This window comes from Notamacropus eugenii, chromosome 7, assembly GCF_028372415.1.
Source record: "Notamacropus eugenii isolate mMacEug1 chromosome 7, mMacEug1.pri_v2, whole genome shotgun sequence".
Lineage (NCBI taxonomy): Eukaryota > Metazoa > Chordata > Mammalia > Diprotodontia > Macropodidae > Notamacropus > Notamacropus eugenii.
Window position 1 is genome coordinate 48,748,539 of NC_092878.1, and position 22,581 is coordinate 48,771,119.

Here is a 22,581-nt window from a genome sequence, read left to right on the forward strand (position 1 = left end):
TTGTGACTTCTTTGACAGGGACCTCCTTCTTGGTGTGTTGCCTTTAATAGGGTATGGATCTGCTGGGTCTCACGGTAACAGCTGCTGTACAGAAAACTAACCCTGGGTAGGAAGAGAAGAGGAGAGAGAGAGGAGAGAGAGAGAGAGAGAGAGAGAGAGAGAGAGAGAGAGAGAGAGAGAGAGAGAGAGAGAGAGAGAGAGAGAGAGAGAGAGAGAGAGAGAAACAGAGACAGAGACAGACACAGACACAGACACAGAGAGACAGACACAGAGAGAGACAGAGGGAGAGAGACAGACAGACACAGAGAGAGGTAGAGAGAGGAGACAGAGAGAGAGAGACAGAGAGAGAGGGAGGGAGGGAGAAAGAGAGAAAGTGGTGCAGTTTCTCTGATATGGTCTGGTGTGTGGAGGGCACAGGAAAGCACTGCTTATGGAGAATCGATAGTTTTTTCCTCCTGTAGCAAAAGCAGAAACATTCATTCTCCCCCTTTTGCTCTTGGAGTTTAGGGCCAGACTCTTATGCTGTAATCCTCTCTCCCAGCCAGGAGGCTTTTCCAGGATTCTTCACCTCTGGCACTTCTGCAGAGCCTAGTGGCTGAGCCCACCCTTTTTAGCTCAACATATTCACTCTCTGCTCCCTCCCTGCCTTTCACTGAGTCTGAAGGCAGAACCTGAGGTGATTCCAGAGCCATCTCATTCTCTCCCAAACAAACAATGTGGAGATGCTAACTTAACTCCTAGATTTTGGTACAGGGATGATGCTTTTGTTGGCCGAACCAAAGGCTTGCAAAGCAGTAGGATAACTGGAACCAGAGCTGTAGGGACATCTAGAGTGGGACGTCTAAGACTTTCCCTCAAGGCACTAGATTGAAATGGTACAGAATTTAGAGGGTGCTGAGAGCTTAGTATCTCTGAGTGGCATAGAAACAGCTGAGCTTAGTTAGCAAAGTTGCTCACTTTAAAGTAGGATCACAGAGATAGAGTGAGGACCTTCAAGGTCACCTAATCCAAACCATTTTTATAGAGGAGGAAACTGAGACCAGGAAGGATGAATAATTGCCATCATTCACACAAGTCATAGGATCAAAGGTAGAATTGGCATCACCTGACTCTAACACCAGTGTTTTCTCCACTATACTAACCTGCTTCCCCAAGCTACCAGATGGCAAGCAGAATGAAACTTTTTTCTTATCCTGTCCTGCTTCTCCCCAACCCCCTCTCTCATGTACTGTGCATCCTCCACATGGAATGATGCAACTCCCTTTCATCCTCTCCCCATGCACTCTTAATTGAAGGGATGCTTTATGCTGCTTGCCCCAAATATAATCTGTGATACTTACTTTAGGTCCACAAAATCCTCCAGCTTGTTCTAGAACAGAGCAAAGAAGTGAAGGTCCTTAGAGAACTGCTGTGGAATTTCAAAGATAATAGAAACAGATGGGACATACAGAATTGTTTTGCTGAAGGACAGGTTCCATTTTGATTGGGCAATGACTATGCATTCAGGCTCTGAAAATCCACCCAATGCCACAAGAAACAGATAGCCTTCATTTCCTCCTGTGACATTTAACTATGGAGGTAGCAGCATTCTAGGGAGAGAAGACAGTAACTGTTCTCACAGAATTTTGGTAAATTGTAAAGTACTTTGGGTTCTGTAGGTTTGCCCAAGATATGAGAAACATAAGCTCATTCTTATGTGCTGTGCAGGAAAAAGAGCAGTGGATCCCAAGGGAGCAGGGAAAAGAATGTGAGAAAATCAGGGTCTTGGGTACTAGTACCTGGCTTTGGCACTAAATAGCCATGTGGCTTTAAAGTGAGTCATCTGAATCCTATTCAGGCTCTTCTTTCCTTATCTATAAATTGGAATTAATCTAATAGAACTCCAGAATTTTAAAGCTAAACGTAACCTTAGGGATGATTAAGTTTGGTGGTATCAAACCTGTTGGCCCCCTATCCTTGGTGGGAGGTGGGAAAGGCTCTGGAAGAGTTTATCTATAAAATAAAGGCTTGAACTAGGCAAGTGACATATGCTGACAGTGTGACCCTGGAGAAGTCACCTAACTTCTAAGCGTTCTCAGGCAGTACCTTAAAATCCTACAAAAAGGTCAAAGAGAAATTTCCCATTTGCACTGTTAGAGGAAATTCCTTTCTGGGAGCTCTGGTCTGGCAAACAACAGTAGCCATATTAAGAATATAGGCTGTTTTCAGTAAATCCAGGTAAACAGGACCACTTGGACTTTGGGATAGTCCCACTCACAGCTCCAGCATGAATATGATCAAGGTGAGTTAGGAGAGCATAGAAGCAGAGAATCTCAATTCTAATCCTAACCCCTTCCAAGGGGGCAGGTAATTACAGGCCCAAATAAAAACCAACACTGGGAAAGAAAAAAATACAATCCAATAGTACTGATAGTTGCTGACACTAGTGGAATTCTTCCTGGAATCCAAAAGCAATTACAATATAATTGGGATCATAGCCAAAAGGAGGGTGGGAAAACTGGGGCTTTGTCCCAGGGGGTGCTGTTTCTCCCTGTGATGTACCTCTACTCCTTCCAAATCTTAAATCAGCACCATTCTGTGGACCCCATGGAATTGCTTGCAATCTCTTGCTTGGCTCCAGGACAACACCTTCCAGGGACTGCTGCAACCCACTCCTGGGCACTGGTGGTTTTCTTGACATAACACAAACACATTTTTATGGCATTCTGGGATTTCCTCCACTACTGTGCTCCTCATACTTTGCTGGAAGTATCCCCTTCCTCTGGTGGATTTGCAGGTTTAGATGTACCTTCAAAGCACAGACCATCTCTCCCCTAGCACAAGGTACTCTACCTGGCTTCCCTTCCTTCTAAGCAAGTAACCCCAACTAGGCCAGGTTCCACTCTAATTCATCCCCTCACTTGTAGCCTCACCAGCAACAGCCTCAATAGCCTGTTTCCCTACTCTGGAGTCATGAAGAACCTTTACCCACCACATCAGTCCTTATGCTCTGAAATTTGAAAATATTCCCTGGGATCTCTTCCTTCCTCCCCGCTAATCCTATCCATGTCCTATCCTAGGTGTCAGAATTGCAAGTAATGGCTCTACTTGGGGTACATTTTATAGATGGCATATTGTGACAATGAATAGATTAGTAAGCATTTCTTAAGCACCTTCTCTATGCCAGGTATTGTAATAAGTGCTAGGTGTACAAGGAGGTGCATTTCATCTACAAGGATATAGCTAATAACTAGTATTTTGTAGTACTTGGAGGTTTGCAAAATTTACAAATATTAACTCATTTGGTCTCCTGACAGCTGTGTAAGTTGTATTATCATTCCCATTTTGCAGATAAGGAAAATGTTCAGGGTTATACACCTAGTAAGTGTCTGAGGCTGGATTTGAACTCAGGTCTTTCTGATTCCAGGTCCCGTGCATTCTATCCACTGTTTCACCTAGGGGCAGATACACAGTAGTTGGGGAGGAGTACTTGAGCAGTTAAAGGGATCTGAAAAGACTTCATGGTGGTACTTGAGCCACCCAAGGAAGTTAGGGTTTGTATAAAGCAGGGATGAAGAAAGAACATATTCCAGGAATGGGGGATAGTCAGTGCAGAGAAAATGGAGAGTCATGGTGAGAACCAAGAGAGAAAGACAAGAAGATGGACAGTAGAATGTGGGAGGAGGGGTCATGAACTAGAAAGATACCTTGGGGCAAAGTTACAAAGGGCTTTAGGGCCAAGTAGGAGTTTTTATTTTATCCTAGAATCAATAGGAGTAACTGGAGATTATTGAATAGGGGAGTGACATGGTCAGGGCAAGAGTAAAATTAAAGGATAATGCTAACTTCCAAGTCCTAAATGGCACTGGGTTCTGGTTCATCATTTATCTCAGGGATGACATTTATATGACTCCCTATGGATTCCTGTAATAGAAGCCAACCCCATCAGGAGAAGGAGTGAAGATGTCTGTCTGTATGTCCTCTTGGAGAATTACATTCCTGAGAAGAGTGCACTTGGTTTTGAATAGATGGATTCAAGGGAATAAAATGGGAAGTCTTCCTGGGTCAGATCAGGGAAGGAGTCTGCCAGTGAGAAAAATCAGCCCCTGCTTTTGATGGCTTGGGCAGACCTGAGATCTTCTGAGGTCATCCTTTCATCCCTTCAGCTACAAAATAATACAGGGGAGACAGCAGAGTACCTGATAGCCATACAAAAATAATAATCATTTTAATGTGGAAAACCCAAACTTTCTCAGTAAAGCGGCTTGACTGAGTCTCTTAGCTAATTAATTGGTACTAAGCACATTTTAAAAAAGAAGACACAGAGAAGTTGTTACTTAACTGAATCTGGGTGATAAATCACTGAGAAATCTGCAGCGGAAACCCTAGCTCTTTGATTTCCATCCTTTGAGTGTTCCTTCAGTAGTGACTGGAGCTCTGGAATGGAAGCAGGAATCTACGTATTTAAATTCTGCCTCTTAGCACTTACTGGATACATGATCATAAGCAAAAAACAACCTCTCTGAGTATCAATTTACTTATTTGTAAAGTAGGGATAATACCTGTAATACCAACCTAGGAAGATTATTACACAACTCACATAAAACAATGTATTTTTTTAAGACTGCTAGATATTTTAAATTTTGTAAAAATTTATTTTATTTTTAATTTGTGGAATAAAACAAGCATTTTCATCGCATAGTATAATAAAAAGGATGATTACACATGAAACTGCAAATCCACTCTGTACAATCTGCTATTTCTTTTAAATATACAACAAAGTTATGATGTGAATCTTTTTTTTCTTTTTTCTTCCCTCCCCCCACACTAGATTCAAATATATATATGTGTAAAATTATTCTGTACATACTTCTATTTATCAGTTCTTTCTCTGGATGCAGAGAGGGTCTTTCTTCATATGTCCTTTATACTTAATTTGGCTATTTGTCGATTCCATAAAGGAATGACAATATATTTTTAAGCTTTAAAGTGACAGATAAATATCATCACCATCATTTTTTTTTTTAATATTTATGTTTGATGGAGTTCAACTCGAAATAGCTCTAGGACAAGTTGCTAACCCTATGTATTTCCTTTTAAATACTTACAAAACAGGTTGTTAAAATGCTTGATTTGTGTGATTGAATGAGAGAGTTGAGTTATAAGCTTATTTTCCATACTCACTGAAAGCATTTTCATGACCACTTTCATAAGAAATTGGAATAATATATTCTTACTAACATGGTTTTCATTTCTTCTGCTCGCTCTTTTGGGAGCTGTTCATTTCACATGGTGTGGAAGTTATGAAGTTATGAGTTTGGAAGTTTTGGAAGTTATGAGTTTGGAAGCTTGGTTTCATCTATTAAAAATATTGTTCTTAAATCAAATGTGATAATGTTAACAAAGTGCTTAGCACAAGGCCAGGTACATAGTAGGCAGTGTATAGATGCTTGTTCCCTCCTCCTCTTAAATTTCTATGACTTCGTGTTACGTCCAAGTGATCATTGGCAGTAATTTTGTCTATAATAATGATGATAGATGGTGATTTAGAAACTCATGAAGGCAGAGCACAGAGTAACTACAGGGCATTAAAAAGAAGCAGAAAATTGATTAATATTCTCAAGGAGTTTATGTTGTAGTTGCGTAGACCAAACACTCACCAATGAAATAATTTAAGAATAAAATATAAGTATAATAAAGTATAAATGAGGTAGCAATCCATCTATCAAGACGTACATAGAAATTATGTGAACAACAAGGCACTCTTTAGAGGAATAAAGACAGCCTTAAATAATTGGAGATAAAATAATTGCTCATGGTTGGATCATGCCAATATAATAGAATTGACAGTACTACCTAAATTAATTTACATATTCAGGAAAACTACTAAAGGATTACTTTATGTTATTAGGCAAAATAATGATAACAGTTCATCTGGAGAAACAAAAAGTCAGGTATCCCTGAGGAAATAAGTGAGAAGGAAGAGGGTCTACTTGTACCAAAACTCATAGGTGAGGTTAGCTGGATTGTCTTGCCTCCAAGACTCTGCACTCCCATTGTGAAATCCTTTATTCTGAGGATGAACACAATCTCTTAAAGATTATCTGCTCCAATGGCACATAAATTATGGTCTATAGATGCAATGTGATTATCCTACAAGGAATTACAAATTGGATATGTTCAGATACAACTGGGAAAGTTTATATGAATTGATACAATGTGAAATGAGTAGAACCAGGGGAACAATATATAAAATGACTACAACCTTGTAAAGAAAAACCCATAATTATCATTATGATGACCAGTGAATCCTGTAGCTCTCCTCTTGCCAGAAAGGTGATGGACTAATGGTGTAGGATGAGACACACATCCTCAGACACAACCATTATATAGATTTCTTTTGTTTGACTACAATGATTTGTTACAAGGGAGGTGAGCAAAGGGATAGTAGTGACAGTAGTATTGAAAAAAGAAGAAAAAAGCATCAGTTAAAAAAAGGAAAAGAAAAGGAAGTTGCAGAAGGAATTTCAGAATGGGACAGGGATAGGTAAGACAAGATGGAAACTATCATGTTAAATTTAAACATACTTAAAAAACAAGAGTTTCACAGTGTCACATACAATATTCTTCCTGTATTCCTTGGCATAAGGAAATGTTAGTATTTGTCAAATTCATAATAATACAAAAGAAAATTTAATTAAAAAGAGCAAATGTAGAAGAATATTCCATTCAATTCAACAAGTATTTTTTGAAAATTCTAATATATCCATGAATCATTTGTTTGCCTTCCTTAGGGAGGGGTTGGACTGAAGAACTCAGTCCAACAAACATTTATTAAATATCGTTAAGTTCAAGGCACAGTGCTAAGTGCTGAGAATACAAAAACATAACAAAAAATAGGCTTTGCCTTCGAGGAATTTACAATCTACTGGTAATACCTGTGATGATTTTTTTCCCCGTGGTTTTAAGAGTCTAGGATTCTTGTATTTTTCCAGAAGTCTGGCTTTGTTTAAGATACATGAGCATGCATTTGTATGAATATATATTTACATGTGTGTATACATACATTTATATCTACATATGTACATGTATATATATATAAATATATACACACATATAGTATACATATGTATTTATGTCTTTTAATCACAAGCATCTTTCTCTTCTGTTACTTTTTAGGAATGAGAACTTGATCTGAGAATTGTTAAGAAGCTTTTCTAAATTAAAAAGGTTTTGTACAAACAAAACCAATGCAACCAAAATTAGAAGGAAAGCAAAAAACTGGGGGAATTTTTTTAATGGCAACTATTCTAATAAAGACCTCCTTTCTCAAATGTATAGAGAACTGAGTCAAGTTTATAATCATTTCCCAACTGATAAATTGTCACAGGATATGAACAAGCAGTTTTCAGACAAAGACATCAAAAGTTTCTATAGTCATATGAAAAAATGCTTTAAATCACTATTGATTAGAGAAATGTAAATTAAAGTAACTCTGAGGTACCACTTCATACCTATCAGATTGGCTAATATGACAGGAAAGGAAAATGATGTGTTGGAGGAGATGTGAGAAAAGTGAGACACCAATGCGCTTGTGAACTGCTCCAACCATTTGGGAGAGCAATTTGGAATTATGTCCAAAGGGCTAACAAACAATATATAGCCTTTGATACAGCAATGCTACTACTAGGTCTGTATCTCAAAGAGATACAGTGGAAAAAAGGGGTGGGGAAAGGACTTATTTTTATAAAAATATTTATAATAGCTCTTTTTGTGGTGGCTAAGAATTGAAAATTGAGGGGATGCTCATCAATTGGGGAATGGCTGAATGAATTGTGATATATGCATATAATGGAAGATTATTGTGCTGTAGGAAATGACAGAATGAAAACAGAATGTTTTCAGAAGAAAACTAGAAAGACCTCAATGAACTGATACAGAGTGAAGTTAGCAGAACCAAGAGAACATTGTACACAGTAAAAGCAATCTTGTACAAAGAACAGCTGTGAATGATTTGGTTATTCTCAGCAATTCAATGATCCAAAACAATCCCAAAGGACATGTGATGAAAAATATTATCAGCTTCCAGAGAAGGAACTGAACTGATGGCATATGAATACAGACCAAAGTGTATTGTTTTCCTTCCTTCCTTCCTTCCTTCCTTCCTTCCTTCCTTCCTTCCTTCCTTCCTTCCTTCCTTCCTTCCTTCCTTCCTTCCTTCCTTTCTTCCTTCCTTCTTTCCTTCCTGGTTTGAATTTTCTTATACAAAATGACTAATATGGAAATATGTATGTTCTGTATGATTGCACATGTATAATGTATATCACATTGCTTGCTGTTTCAGGGTGGAGAGGAGAATTTGGAACTCAAATTTTTAAAAATGAATTTTAAAAATTGTTTTTACATCGAATTAAGGAACATATTATTTTTTAAAAGAAGCATTTCCCTGAAAAATATTACATGTGTGACCTTTGGAAAATTGCTTAATCTCTCTGGACCTAAAGTTTTTTTTTACTTGTAAAATAAAGGGATTGGACCAGATGCCCTCTAAGGGTCTTTCAGCTCTAAATTTATGATCTTTGGTTCACCAGTGCCATCCACTTCACTTTGCTTTACCAAACAATTAGAATCCACTCTAAGTGAAATTAAAGAAATGAAGGATTTCATTGTGAAAAGGGACCCCATCAGGCAGCTAGTTTAACCATTACCTGAAAAAGAATACTCTCTAAACCATGCCATCAGTCAATCAGGAAACATTTATTAAGTGCTTATTGTATACCAGGTACTGTGTAGAAGCTGGGGACACAAAAACAATAAATGATCCCTGCTTGAAAAGAGATTATATTCTAGTGGAGACAATAAGGAGGTATATAAGTAGAAATTAAATGTAGAGAATAAATACAAATAAACACAAAGTAGTTAAATACAAGGTAGTTTGAGAGCAAGGGCAATAGCAATTGAAGAAATCAAGTTAGATGGGATCAGAGAAATCATTTATTGGATGTTTATTATGAACCAGCATTTTATAAGTGTTGGGAATACAAATTTATGCAAAAAAAGGAGAGAGTTCCTATCCTTAAAGAGCTTATTCTAATGGATGAAGAGAACTGTGATGGGAAAGGGGGTAATTTGGGAGGGAAGTAGGTAGGGCAAATGGAAAAGCAGTCCAGAAAGTCAGAAGCTGAGGGAGGATGAGAAATGAGCATGGCTGCCAAGGAGGACATCATCCAACAGAGATGCAGCCCAGGAACTCGCCAATTGAAGGTCATAGGGATTATGCCATGGTTACAAATCTGGAAACCTGGAAGAATGGTGGTAATTTAAACCGAAATAGGAAAACTTTGCTTTAAGACCTCCAGTGAGGGAGAATCCTACACCTCTTGAGAATGTGATCTGGGAGCATTTCACTGAATCCAGAGCTTTTACTCAATTGCTAAGTTTTCATTATGTTTTAATGATGTCATTGGCTAGATGACTCTTTGGGTAAACTGATTAATTAGTTTTAAGCCATTTTTATATTGCTTTAATAAGACCAGCTGGTTTTAGTTCATGGTAAGAAATGTCCAAGAATGTTTCCATTTGGTCTCCAGGATTTCTGTTTGTTTGTTTGTATAAAAAAAGTCGTTTGTAAGTCTTCCCAGGAGGGAGTGTTTCCTTTCTGCAACAGCTCACTGCAATTATATGAAGCCCTTACCAAAATGATGGAGATGAAGTCTCACTGCTATACTTTGCTGCTACCAGTAACCAGCATATTTTCCCAGTAAGCACTTCTCTCTGTTAATGTGTCGGCTTCTTATGTTCTTCCAAATGCATAAATGAGCTCGCTGGTATCCAGGCTGCAGTGAGCTCCTTTCTCTCTACCTCAGGAGGGTCTCTTAGCGGGTCCCAAATAAAGCTTACTCACAATCCACTGTAGTTATTATTTGCTTCTATAAGTGTCAAGGGCCAGGACTAAACATCACCCACTCTATGGGCTCTCAATCAAATGCCTCTTGATTTATGGATATCTTTATTTTCCAGTTGTAAAGTGAATTTAATGCCCTTGGTGGGGTTGCAGTGAAAGTTCTGAAATGGAATGTTTTCAGTTCCCTCCACAAAAAAGAGAAATGGATTAGAAGAAGTGATCAAAACTGCCCGTGTGGTCTAGAGGAGGAGAAAGAAGTTCAAGACAACGGTTTCATTCTGAACTTCTCCATTGGGATTCATAACTTATTTGTTTCAGTGGGAAAGATTGCTTTAGAAACTTGGCTCCTGTAGTGACTGGAAACTGAAATCTCATCCGCTGCATCATAATCTAACATCGACTCCTGTGTAGTGATCTTGGAACCTCTTAGGATAAATGAATATATTAGTTAATAACTTTGGTTTATTTTTGAACATTTTTTCATTTTATTTGAAGTTTTCTTCATTTGACATTCAACGAATACATTGTTTAATAAATATGTGTATATATACACACACATAGAAATTATATATATATATGGAGAAGAGAAAGAGAGAGAGAGAGAGAGAGAGAGAGAGAGAGAGAGAGAGAGAGATGGACTTTGTTTGTACAGAATTTGCAGGTCACAAAAATAGTAAGAACAAAGAGTCAGGATTAGAACCCAGATGCTTTGAGTTCTAAAAAATAACCACAATACAGTGTAAAATGTGAAAGTGAAAGAAATAAACTTACTAAGATTTCAGAGAGAACAGAAATTACTTCTGTCTTGGGGTAGGGGTTTCAGGGAAGATTTCTGTTACCACAATCAGGAAGTCAAGGCAGTTGAGCTATAGAAACTAGAAAGTAAGTCGCTGTTGCCCACAGCTAATGAAAGTATCATATCTTCTCCCACTCTGAAAATCTCTGTGAGCAACACATTAAAGCAGGGAGATGTAACACTTCCAGGGTGGAGTTTGTAAGTTGATCTCCTTTTGGGTAGAACAGACTGTATTGGAAACAGGGAGAACAAGAGAGCTGCAGATCTCTTCATGTCAGAGCCTTGTGTTTCCAGGGTGTCTGGCAACTTGGATAACTTTTCTTGTGTATGTTTCTAGAGGAAGTGTTGTGCTTTGGGCTGTGCTACAAGTTGCTTTAAGTCTTCCAGTCAGAACACACTGAAGGGCAGAGCCCTAATTAGAAATTCTGCTACTTGGGTCAAGAACCACAAAAGATATTCCAGGCTTGGTTGGTTATTGTTCTTCATTATCAAAGAGGATGAAAATGACATCGCTATGTTGGAGTCAAGGTGCAGTGTGTTCTTCTGTGACTGATCAGGCCAATATGGGCTTGCAAGGCTCTACCACAGGTCAGGCACAAATGGTCTATATGACCATTTGAAGTGAAGATGTCTTTGACTTTGTGCATCTCATGTTTCTTTTGAGCTACTGCAATTCTGCTTTATTCACAGAGCACTGTGCCTCCTTTGATGTGGGTACACCATACTAGGCAATCCTTTGCCAGTGTTTCCCATGTCACACAATTGATTCCAAAGTTCTTCAGAGAGACCTTGAAAGGGTCCTTGTATCGCTTCTTCTGACCGCCTTGTGAACACCTGTCTTCTACTAATGCCATGCTAAGAAACTGATCACTTCCATTTGAATTGCCTTAGGAGGACTCTGAAGAATGCCTGGCAAGATAAGGTGCCAGAAACTAAGGTTCTTTCTGAAGCTGACCTGCCACGCAGTCAAACCCTACTATGGAGAGCACAACTCTGATGGGTCAGCCATGCTGTTTAAAAGCCAAAATGTCTATCTGCCTAAAAGACTTTTATGCAAAACTCACCCAAGGTGGGTGTTCCAGGCAAAGAGCACAAAAGGAACCCTCCAATCGACTTTTAGAGACAAATCCTCATGGAAATGGAAGCAGATGGAGATGAACTTGAGGGAGGTTGGGTGGAAGGAGAAGCCCTGTGGCGATGGTGGTCACAATGGAGAGGCAGAAATTCCGGGATTCTAGGATGCTACTTTTAAGGGAGTAACTCACCTGTGGTGTGGACAGAGGCATGATGTCTGGAAACTTCCTCTTTTAATGAACGATTTTTGCTAATTGGGTGCTGAACTCAGTGCTTTCTATAACCTTTAAATTTTGGAGACCTAGGGCGAAGCTCCAGCCAACATTCTAGTTATTGTTAGGGCTGTGATATCAAGGTCAGTGTGAATGGTCCTTGATACCTTTGGATTCTCTAATCTCTTCAGCATTTCTGTGTCAGAAGTTGAGGGACCCTGACAATATCTTGGAGGAGTTAGCATTGCAACTGAACCTTGAAGGTGAGGTAAGAATTCCTTTGGTAGAACCAGGGAGAAAGGGGATACCAGGTAAAGGAAACAGCATGAAAAGAGACAAAGACAGGAGGAAAGTGTGGGACATGGTTAGGGGTGGTCAAGTAAATGAAGTGATGTGGAATAACACTGGAAAGACAGAATGGAACCAAATAATAAAAGGCCTTAAATGCCAGGCTAAACAATTCAGGGTTTATTTCCTAGGCAATGGAAAACCATTGATGGCCCTGAGCAAGAGAATGATATGGTTGAGTTTATGAGGATGATTCTACCATTGGCATGAAAATGGAGGTTAAGTGACTTGCTGAGGGTCACATACTGTAAATATCTTTTAAGCAAGATTCAAACTCAGGTTTCCTTGATACCGCCTCTAATACTATTCAATATCTCATCTAGCTGCCTCAATGAATGGATGAACACTTTTCCATTATAGCTTCTACAAATACTTATGTCTTTAATATCCTCTTGAAGACCCTTTCCCTCCAAAAGCCCACGATAAACTGATTAGCACAGTGCTTGGCACATAGTGAATGATTAATCAGTGCTTGATTGACTGCCTCACTCTAAGCGTGCTTTTTAAATATCAAGCTGGGATACCCCACTCTACTGAAGAGTTCTAGTACTTTTTAATCAGGAAGGCAGGGAAGAGAGAGAAAGGGTTAAAGATGTGGAGTGAGGAATCGAGGCACCAAAGCAGTTCTCATGTAAGTTACAGCATTTGGGTGATTACACTTCTCTTCATTAATACTGTTTATAGCAAAGATTTCTGCCACATACATGGTTATATGAGATGCAGTTCTCTCAAGTCACACAAACACAGATGAGAGCCTAAGGAATAAGGTTGCAGAATAAGAGATGGGACCAGTGGTATTTCCCTTCTGGGGGAAGCTATCAAGAGAGGGAGAACTCAGGGATTTAGACTTACATCTGACATAGTGAACTGACATAGTGGGAAGCGATTTGGAACACTACCGTACTAATGAAGCATATCTAGTCCTTAGGAATCAGAGTGCTTGCCTCTTCACTATTAATATTAATAACTTATGTTACAGCGTTTTAAGAAGTATGCTTCTATACAACAACTCTAAGAATGTTGAGCTAGGTTGTATGAGTTATTGTTATCCCCATTGTACAGATGGAAAAAGTGAGGCTCAAAGAAGTTAAAAATTTACATACGGCTTTAAACTTTGAAAAGCATTCACTTTATGTACATTATCTCATTTGATCCTCACCCACTTATAAGGTAGGTACTACTTATCCCCATTTTACAGATGAAAAAAATAGTATGAAAAAGTCTAGACTGGTAAGTTGGAGTCAGAATCTGGAGAACTTTGAATGCCAGTATCATGAAAGCATTTTATCTGTGATGGAGAAACAATAAAAAATAGGAATGAAAAATATAGAGCTGAACAAAGAGACTACTCTCTAGGACTTTGTGTGGTGTATAGAAATATCAGGACAAGTGTGTTTTTTATTACTTTGTGATTATTTAGCTGAGTGACCTTGAGCAAGTCATTGTGCATCTCTGGGTCTCAGGTTTTTTTTTTTTTATTTTTATCTCTAACATAGGGGTTTGACTGGAAAGAGATAGAAGATAGATTTAGATAGACATTTTATATTATGTATCTTACGTGAATAAGTTATTCATGCATTTAGTATTTATGATCTAGAATACCTCAGGATAGCATAGTGCAACATCATAAAGATACACAGACACACATATGTAGTATACATACATACATTTGTTAAATGCCTCTGATGTAGCAGGCACTGTACTAGGAACTGGGAATTCAAAGACAAAAATGAAACAATTATAACGTATCAGAATGTAGATTCTATTGAGGAAGATAATATGTAACCTAAACACGCACACAAAATAAATTAAGATAGGACCTCTGATTTAATTAGTATAGGTGAGAAAACTCCCTCTACCAGGGAGGGTTAGCACCTTTTCGATAATTTATAACCTTAGACAATTGTCTAGATGACTGAGAGGTTAAAATGACTTGCCGCAGTTCAGATAGCCAGTATTTGTCAGAGCTAGACTTGGACCTTGGTCTTCATGGATGGCTCCATATTCACTGTTACATGTCATCATTTTGTATCTTACAAAATAAAATCACACATACACATTTGTATAATATAAAATGCAAGGAAATGATCTAAATATAAAAGATCACATTGAATTGATCCCAGAGGGACAACTATAAAAAAAAAATCATCTCAATTGTTATTTGCTTGGATGGTGCTTAGTGGAAATGAAATGTTAAAAGACTAATTAGCAGCTTAAAAATTGTTTATGTCCAAGTGAGGCTTGAATAGTAGCCTCCCAGGTGATTGTTTTATTAGTTCTAAGGTAATTATTTGGTTAAACATTCTGTAACTCTTTTGCTTAGCAATCTCCTTTCTATGTGGGAATAATCTATGACATACTTAATCCATATTTGTACACTAGAAACCTTTTTAATCCCCCTTCCCTCTTTGGGGAAACCCTAGATGAGAGCCAAAGGAAACTAGTGTAATTATAAACTTTCCTAGGGAAGATGAACCAATGAACGTGAGAATGGGGAGTCTAATTTCCTAAAAGTCAGACTTTCTTCCCCCCATGAGTTTCTGTTCTGAACATGTACAAATGACTGTGGCAGGTAAAGGATAAGTATTGGTTCAAGTCTCCAGCTCCTCTGGCTACAACTGAGCAGATCCCTGCTAGCAATTATACTAGATGGGACATTCCATGACTTGCTCTTATGTGTTTTCCAAGACAGTCCTCCATATCAGGAATGCTTTCTCTCCTCATCCTCACCTTTTGCAATAGGTGGTTCCCTTCAAGATTTAGCTTTAGTCATCTTTTGGAAGAGGCATTTCCTGATTCTCCATTATTACTATTCCACTACCCTCCCCATTATTTTGTGTGTGTATATTATACAAATATATATATTTTTTCACTAAAAAAGAGACAAGGTGGTAGAATAGAAAGAGAACGGCCCTCAAAGCCAAGAAGACCTGGGTTCAAGTTCTGCCTCTTCCTTACTAGTTATGTGATTCTGGGGAAGTTACTTAACCTCTTAGATCTCTAAGTAATTAAGTGATAGAGAAGATGCTATTGTGCTGATCGTTTCTCCATCTATGAGTTCTCCTACTAATGAAATTACAGCTCCTGTATCTTATGTTTACATATCTGTGCCCACGTTGTTTTCTCCTAGTAGAGTACAAACATCCTGTGGGCAAGAATTGTTTTGTTTTCACTTTGTATCTCTTCCATGCCTGGCATGTAGTCAACCTTAATAAATGCATATTGAATTGCATGGAGAGTTCTATATAGAGATACATCAGGAAGTGCTTGAAGTGTAAAAAAAAAATCAAGACATCAACTTTTTTTTTTAATTGGGTGTTTGGATTAATTAGGTCAGAGGTTCTTAACCTTTTTTTTTTTGTCATCGATCCTTTCAGCAATGTGATGATGCTTTTGGACACTTCAGAATGTTTTGAAATGCATAAAATAAAATACAAACGATTACAAAGGAAACCACTGAAATTGAAATATAGTTATTAACATATGTATTAATATATAGTAATTAACATAGGGAATATTAATATGTGAATACACACATATATGGACAAAGCCCAAGTTCTCAGATGCCAGGTTAAAAACTTGATCAACTTTAGGTTCAAATCTCTCATCTCTTCTTTTCCCAGGTAGCTGCCAAGATGTTATTTGACCCTTGGAAAGACAAGGCAAGGGTGAAGAGGATAAGTGTTTGGCTTTGTGGAATTAGCTGGCAGCAAGTACCTGTTGATAAAATCTGCAACTCTCACCTTCATTGCCTCTTGGCTGAACGCAAAGCACTTCCTTCCTAATGGAGACTGATGAGGCCGGAACTCCCAGAGATAATGAACTGAAACAGGAATTGTCTCTGAATTGAAAGGCAGGGAAGGTTGTAATGAATGCAGTTCTCTTTATTGAGACTGGAAGCACCACTAAGCAAGGACCTTTGTGAAATGAGGCCTTCCTTGTAGAACAACAAATCGGAAGAAGAGGAATATATAGGTGTTTAATATGTACATATACATTTAAATGTCTGTTAAACTGAGCCAAGTCAAATCAAGGACCCATCTGTGACTCAGATGATTAACCCTTTAAACCAGATGCTCAGGAATCTGCTGAAGGCCTGAGTGAACAACCTTGAAAACAGAGAACATGAACGCCGTTCTTCTGAATCAAAACCTGGCCTTGAATTCCTCTTGCCATGGAGAGTCAACTTTTCAAGGGGAAGTTGGTGCCATTATGCTAAGGTGGTGACCCTGGGTGGACTCAATGGAGATCAGCTGTTGAGATATTTGTCAGCTGAGAACAAAAACCGAACAGATGACCCAGGTGGCTACCATTAGGAAACCTCAAAATCTATTCTCAGTGCAATTTAAGAAGCAACTGCAAGGAAGAGAAAATCTCACACAGCAGCTCTTAGGAAAATGAAGAAATAGGCCAAAAGTTACTCACTTTTTACTGAAAAGAAAGTGAGTGGAAGAGGAAAGCATGTCAGGTAATCTCTTTCCTTTCATTTCTTCCATTATCGGCTAGGTGGTCTCTATTATTTGCTCCCACTTCTGTTGCATAGAATGACTCAAGATCTTTTGAATTATAAATTTTTTTTCCCCATGAGCAGCTGGGTCCTGCTTATTAAGCAGAAGGGTTCTGTCTGTCATAGTGCAATGACATCCATGGCTATCTAATCTATTGCCCTCTAGCATGACCTATGTGGTTATAAGCCATGCTTTATATCCTGTATGCATTCTTGGAAAAATTGTGTAAAAATTGAATTTTTGGAAAACAAATTATATTTTTAGTGGTTCAAGAAAACTAAATGGATTCCTTTATGAGATAACTCTTTTTTCCTGAAAGGTTAATTTACCTCTTTTATATGTTGCTTGTATGCCAGGCAACACTTTCTCTTCCTAGATTTGGGGAGGGAAGGGATTCTCTGGGAAATCAACTGTCCTGTCTCACTGCCCCCTATTCATTCAGAGACTGGAAACTCAATTTAATTTGACTTTAGTCAACAAGGGTGTAGATATTCAGTTATAACTGTGCTAACAGAAACCTAATCAAATAGCATGGAATCATCCACTAGGAGAATTTAATTGGGATAGAAATGCACACTTAAAATAGTAGCCATATTCTTAGCACCCAGTTTTCGAATGGGTATTTTTCCAATTGCTTCTTTTTCTGCAAAGCATGGAAAGGAAGATTCTTACTTCTAATCTTCCAGGTTCCTACCTATAAACTGGGAAAAAACAAGGCCAGATATCTGCTGCCTAGGGTACCCTCCTGTGGAACCTGGCAGCATCCCCTAAGAGCCAGAATTCAGATGATTCTCTGTTCCCACCTGCTCTTGCTTCTTGCCTTTCGTATGTCCCTTTCATCTAGAGGCAGCATTTTCATTATACAAAGCATCCTACAGAGCTCCAAAGCAAAACCTTCAAGATCGATGGGCAATTTCCTTACCCTTACCTCATCTGTGCTGTGAACGCTCCTAGAATTTTATCCCATCTATCAGTTTAAAAATCTGGGTGTAGCTGGGCATATAGATATATGCATTCCTCCTTTTTCCAGTAAGCAAATATCGTTAGGGTGGATTTAAAGCCCAAGACAGAGATAATAGAAAAGAGAGTGAGCAGATGGGTAGCCATTTTAAATGAGTTTGAGCATTCAGACCCAAATTAATTACACCCCAGGTTACTGAAAGGAGTTGTAGATGTAATCAAGAAAGCGTTGTCAGTAAATCTTACAATATTATAAAGAACAGGTAGAACCTTAGAAGACTGACGGTGTATACATTTTGTCTGGATTTTTTAAAAGTGAGGAGAAATGGATTTTTAAAAAACTGTAGTTCTAGCTAAATAGCAATTCCTGACATATGTTAAAGGATTAGGTCTAATATTTGGAAGCGGAAATGGTCATCACTGAAGAGTCACTATTGGTTCCCTAAGAACAAATTGTATCACACTAATGTCATTTAATTTCTTATCTTTTGATCTGGTCAATCAAGGCAATGACAGGTAATGCATTTTTATTTCCGCAAGGCATTGGACAGCCTCTTATGTTATCTTTATGGGTAGAACAGAGAAACATATATAATTATATACTATAATTAGATGATCTCAAAGCTAGTTGAGTCCCCACACCCCAAAAGTATTGACTGATAGAGCAGTTCAATTCAATAGCCATTTATTAAGTGCCTATTATGTGCAAGCAATTAAGCCAGAGACCAATGTCAGCTTAGATGCAATTTTTTGTAGAATGTCACATGACCCTGTTTCTTGGCTTTGTTCTTTTTTAACAGTCTCAGAAGACATTTAAATGAAAACATATTAAGTACCAATACAATCTTAAGAATAGGTTAAAAAAACAAAATTTTCATCCAGTACGGCATCATAAAGGAAAAAGAATACACTAAAAGACAGGAAGGTGGTACAAATGGATAGAATTTGGGACTCGGAGTCATCAAGACCTGAATCCAAATCCTGCCTCAGACACTTGATATGTGACATTTAATCTCTCAATCTCAGTTTCCTCACTTGTAAAATGAGGACGATAATATCATCCACCTACTGTTTTAAGGACAAAATGAAACAATATTTGTAGAGTGTTTTCCAAGCCTTCATATGCTGTGTAAATCCCATCTGTTACTGTTATAAATGCATGGACCAGAGGTCAAATAAAGCATACAGCCTACTTGGATCCTTTCAGCATTAGTGAGGTCTCATTTGTTAACTCTGGCTATGTGTAGACTATTTTAAGGATGGTCTCTAACATATAGTCATGTCTGTAGATGAGCAAACTTGGGAGACAACAGTAAAACAATTGTTAATTGACAACAGCAACCAAAACAGCTGTCAACAGACATTCAGTTTAAAAAAAAAAAAAGAGGAATAAGTAACGCATTAGATGAAAGAAAAAGTTAGAATTCAAAACTCATCTATAGCTATAATGATAAATCAAAGCCAACAAAAGCAAAATTGAGTTAACCACAAACTGAATTTTAAGTCTACTTAACAAAATATACATATTCCTACTTAACTAAAAAAAAGCTAATGTAATTTTAGGCTGAATTAATGGAATATAGTACGGTTGCTATTCAGTTGTGCCCTATTCGTCATGACCCCATTTGGGGACTCCTTGACAAAGATATTGAGGTGATTCACCATTTCCTTCTCCAGCTTATTTTACAGATGAGAAAACTGAAGCAAACAGGGTTAAGTGATTTGCCCAGGGTCACACAGCTAATTGAGGCCAGATTTGAACTCAGGTCTTCCTGACTCTAAGACTGGAGCTCTATCCACTGTGCCACATAGCTGCCCTAATAGATTATAATACCCATTGAGAATGTAGGTTAGTGGAAAGAGCAACGTGTTTGTTGTCAGAGGACCTTTGTTGAAATATCAAAATTTGCTATTTAACTTTGGGTAAATCACTTAATCTTGTTCTAGGCCTCAGTTTCTTTATTTGTAAAATGAAGGAGTCAAGCTGAATCATCTTTAAGGTCCTTTCTGAGTTCCTAAGTCAAGGAAAGTAATAGTCCTTCCCACTGAAAATATATGCCTCTTCTCAAAGCTACAGGAAGTGATCTAGCTGAAGCTGCATTGATGAGGTAGATGAACTGGGCTGGGTTGAGAATCCTGACTGCTAGCAATGAAAAGCAAATTGAGAATCAATGCTACAATTCGGGATCTCTCTCTATGAAAGGGGAATGAACTTGGCTCTCTAAAATGTCACAGGTTAAAGGGCTTGGAAAGTGGAAGAAATGTTCCCTCTGAACCAAGTATGGTCAATGAAAGCAAAGAAGGTTTGAGAGATGCATTCAGATACTTTGTAGAGGGGCAGGAGGGTGTAGTGGGAAAGGGAACTGAATTTGCATTCAGTGAACCTGGGTTCAAATCCTAGCTCTGCCGCTTAAAATGTTTGAAGAAACATTTGTTAAGTAAGTTTAAGTTACTTTATGAAGTATTATGTGCTAGGCGCTGTGCTAAGTGCTGCACAAATAGTACTTCATTTACTTCTTACAAGAACCCTGGGAGGTAGGTGCTATCATAATCCTCATTTATGGTTGAGGAAACTGAGGCAGACAGGTCCAGTGACTGGCCCAAGGTTGCTATTAAGTGACTGAAGCTTAATTTGAACTGAGGTCATCCTAACTACAGATCTAGTGCTCTATCCACTGACCCACTTGATGCCTTCGGAAAACCATTTGACAGCCCTAGGTCTCAGCTAACTGTAAAATGAAGGGGCTAGATATACTAGATGATCTCTAAGATCCCTTTTTGCTCTAAATTTAGGATCCTCCTGGAGCTAGGTGGCACAGTGGATAGGGAGGGCACTGGGCTTGAAATCAGGAATCATCTTCATGAATTCAATTTTGGCCTTGGCCTCAGACACTTCGTAGCTGTGTGACCTTGGGTAAGTCACTTAACTCTATTTGCCTCAGTAACTCATCTCTAAAATGTGCTGTAGAAGGAAATGTCAAATCACTCCATTATCTTTGTCAGGAAAACCCCAAATGAGGGTCATAAAGAGTCAGAGATGATGGAATAGTAATTCTATGATCCTCCTGAACAGTGCAGTCTTTCTTTTCAGGGATTTTTTTTTTTTGAGCTAAAGGAAATAATTGTTTTGTTTCTACTTTTTATGGAACCAAAAGATTATATTCATTGCTTTTTCTGAGCAATAGATTGACATACTTGATAACCACATACCACCGATGTAAGGTGTGAAATCATTCAGATAGTTGGCTCGATTTTAATTGTGAAAATTCTAAATGCCAGAATTGTTTGCTTAGTAGAGGCATGGTGGAAAATGGAGCCATTGAGCTATTAGGTAACTTGGAACAGATCAGATTTGGGAGAAAACATTAGAATCAGGCAGCCAAGGCTTTGCATAATTCTTACAAAATGAACCCTAAAATCTACCCATGAGCTGTTGGAGAAAGTAAATTTCTAATAAGTTGAAAAAGAATTCTTCGTGGGCATTTAGGGTTAGCTGGGAAAAAAGACTCTACTCCCCAATTTTGCCTTAATCTGATGGTGATCGCCTCAAAATTGTTTATAATTGTGTTTCCTCAAGGGCTAACACTTTCTCAGATTGGTCCCTTCAACTAGGGATAAAAGATATGTATGTGGTGACAGCTGAAGCATTTTTCACGAGGCCAACTCCTAATTACTCACAGTCTTTTTTGCCAGTATTCAGAGACCTCAATACTGGCAAGAACAATTAACTCATGTTGCAGGCTTTACAAATAATGGTTGTTATTTAATGTGGCTGAATATCACGGCCAGGGCCTTCCTGTTTCCAAACCAGTCAATAGAGTTGGGGCCCTGAATGTGTGTTTCACAGCCCCTCGCCATCCACATGGAAAACAAAGAAGGGTTGAACGTCTGTGCACAGAATACTGAGCATTAGTGAGATGCTGAGGTCTGGCCATTTATTCTGAAGGAGAGGGAAGGTTTGTGAGGTTTTGAGAAATCAATGTAAAACTCAGTGTTCTAAGAGTTTGCTGTATCCCTCCCTAGTCTGAGAGTGGCATAGAAAAAGAGTCTCAAACATGGCTGAAAACATCCTCAGTGACAAACAGAGTCTGTTTCAGAGATTTGAAAGTAAAACAAGACAAAACAACCCTCTAGTTCCTTGAGTAACCTCTTTTACTCAGACTTCAGTCTGGCTTGTCTTGTTTTATTTGTAGAAAGAGCTCTGCTTGTGTTCATTAAATATGAATGAAACAAAATGAAAATAAATAATCCAGAAGCATTCATAATAAAACATCAGTACATCTAGAATGTGACGTCTTCTGGATACTGTGTAAACTGGGTATGGTTTTTATTCCAAAGAACAAAACACCCTGTTAATCTGTTCCCTTGAAAACCCAGATGCAATGGTCCCAGCCCTTTGGTTTTCAGTAACCCAAGAGGAATAAGGATTTGTGCTTCCTGGACCAATTCATTTTCACCTCCAGGACTTCAGTGATCATATTACTCTAAAGAAATGTAAATACAGTCAATAGTTAGTACATTCTAGTACATGGAGTCATTAGTCTGGATGGGATTTTAATAAAAGATGATCTAGTTTATTCCCTATAATTTTCAGATATGCCCATACCTGAAGTATCTGTTGCAGATAAGACTCAGTCTTTAGGAGAGACCTTGAATATTCTACAGCTTCCTTTGATAATCATTGGTGATTTTTTTTTTTTGCCTCCTTTTCTTATGTAAAGGAATGAAGAAGCAAAATGGAAGGTAAAAAAAAAAAGTCTATTGTGTGAGGAATTCTTTCTGGTTTAAAGCTAGTATGAG

The 22,581-nt window shown here is 38.3% G+C and overlaps 1 long non-coding RNA gene across 1 annotated transcript in view; it reads right to left on the minus strand.

The window, feature by feature from the left end:
• Nucleotides 1–4,321: 4,321 nt before the first annotated feature.
• The window catches only part of LOC140513194 (uncharacterized), a 56,471-nt gene continuing 38,211 nt past the window's right edge, over nucleotides 4,322–22,581 (minus strand). Inside the window, exon 4 of the long non-coding RNA XR_011970110.1 lies at nucleotides 4,322–4,416. This is a non-coding gene — a long non-coding RNA (uncharacterized lncRNA). The remainder of the gene's footprint in view (nucleotides 4,417–22,581) is intronic.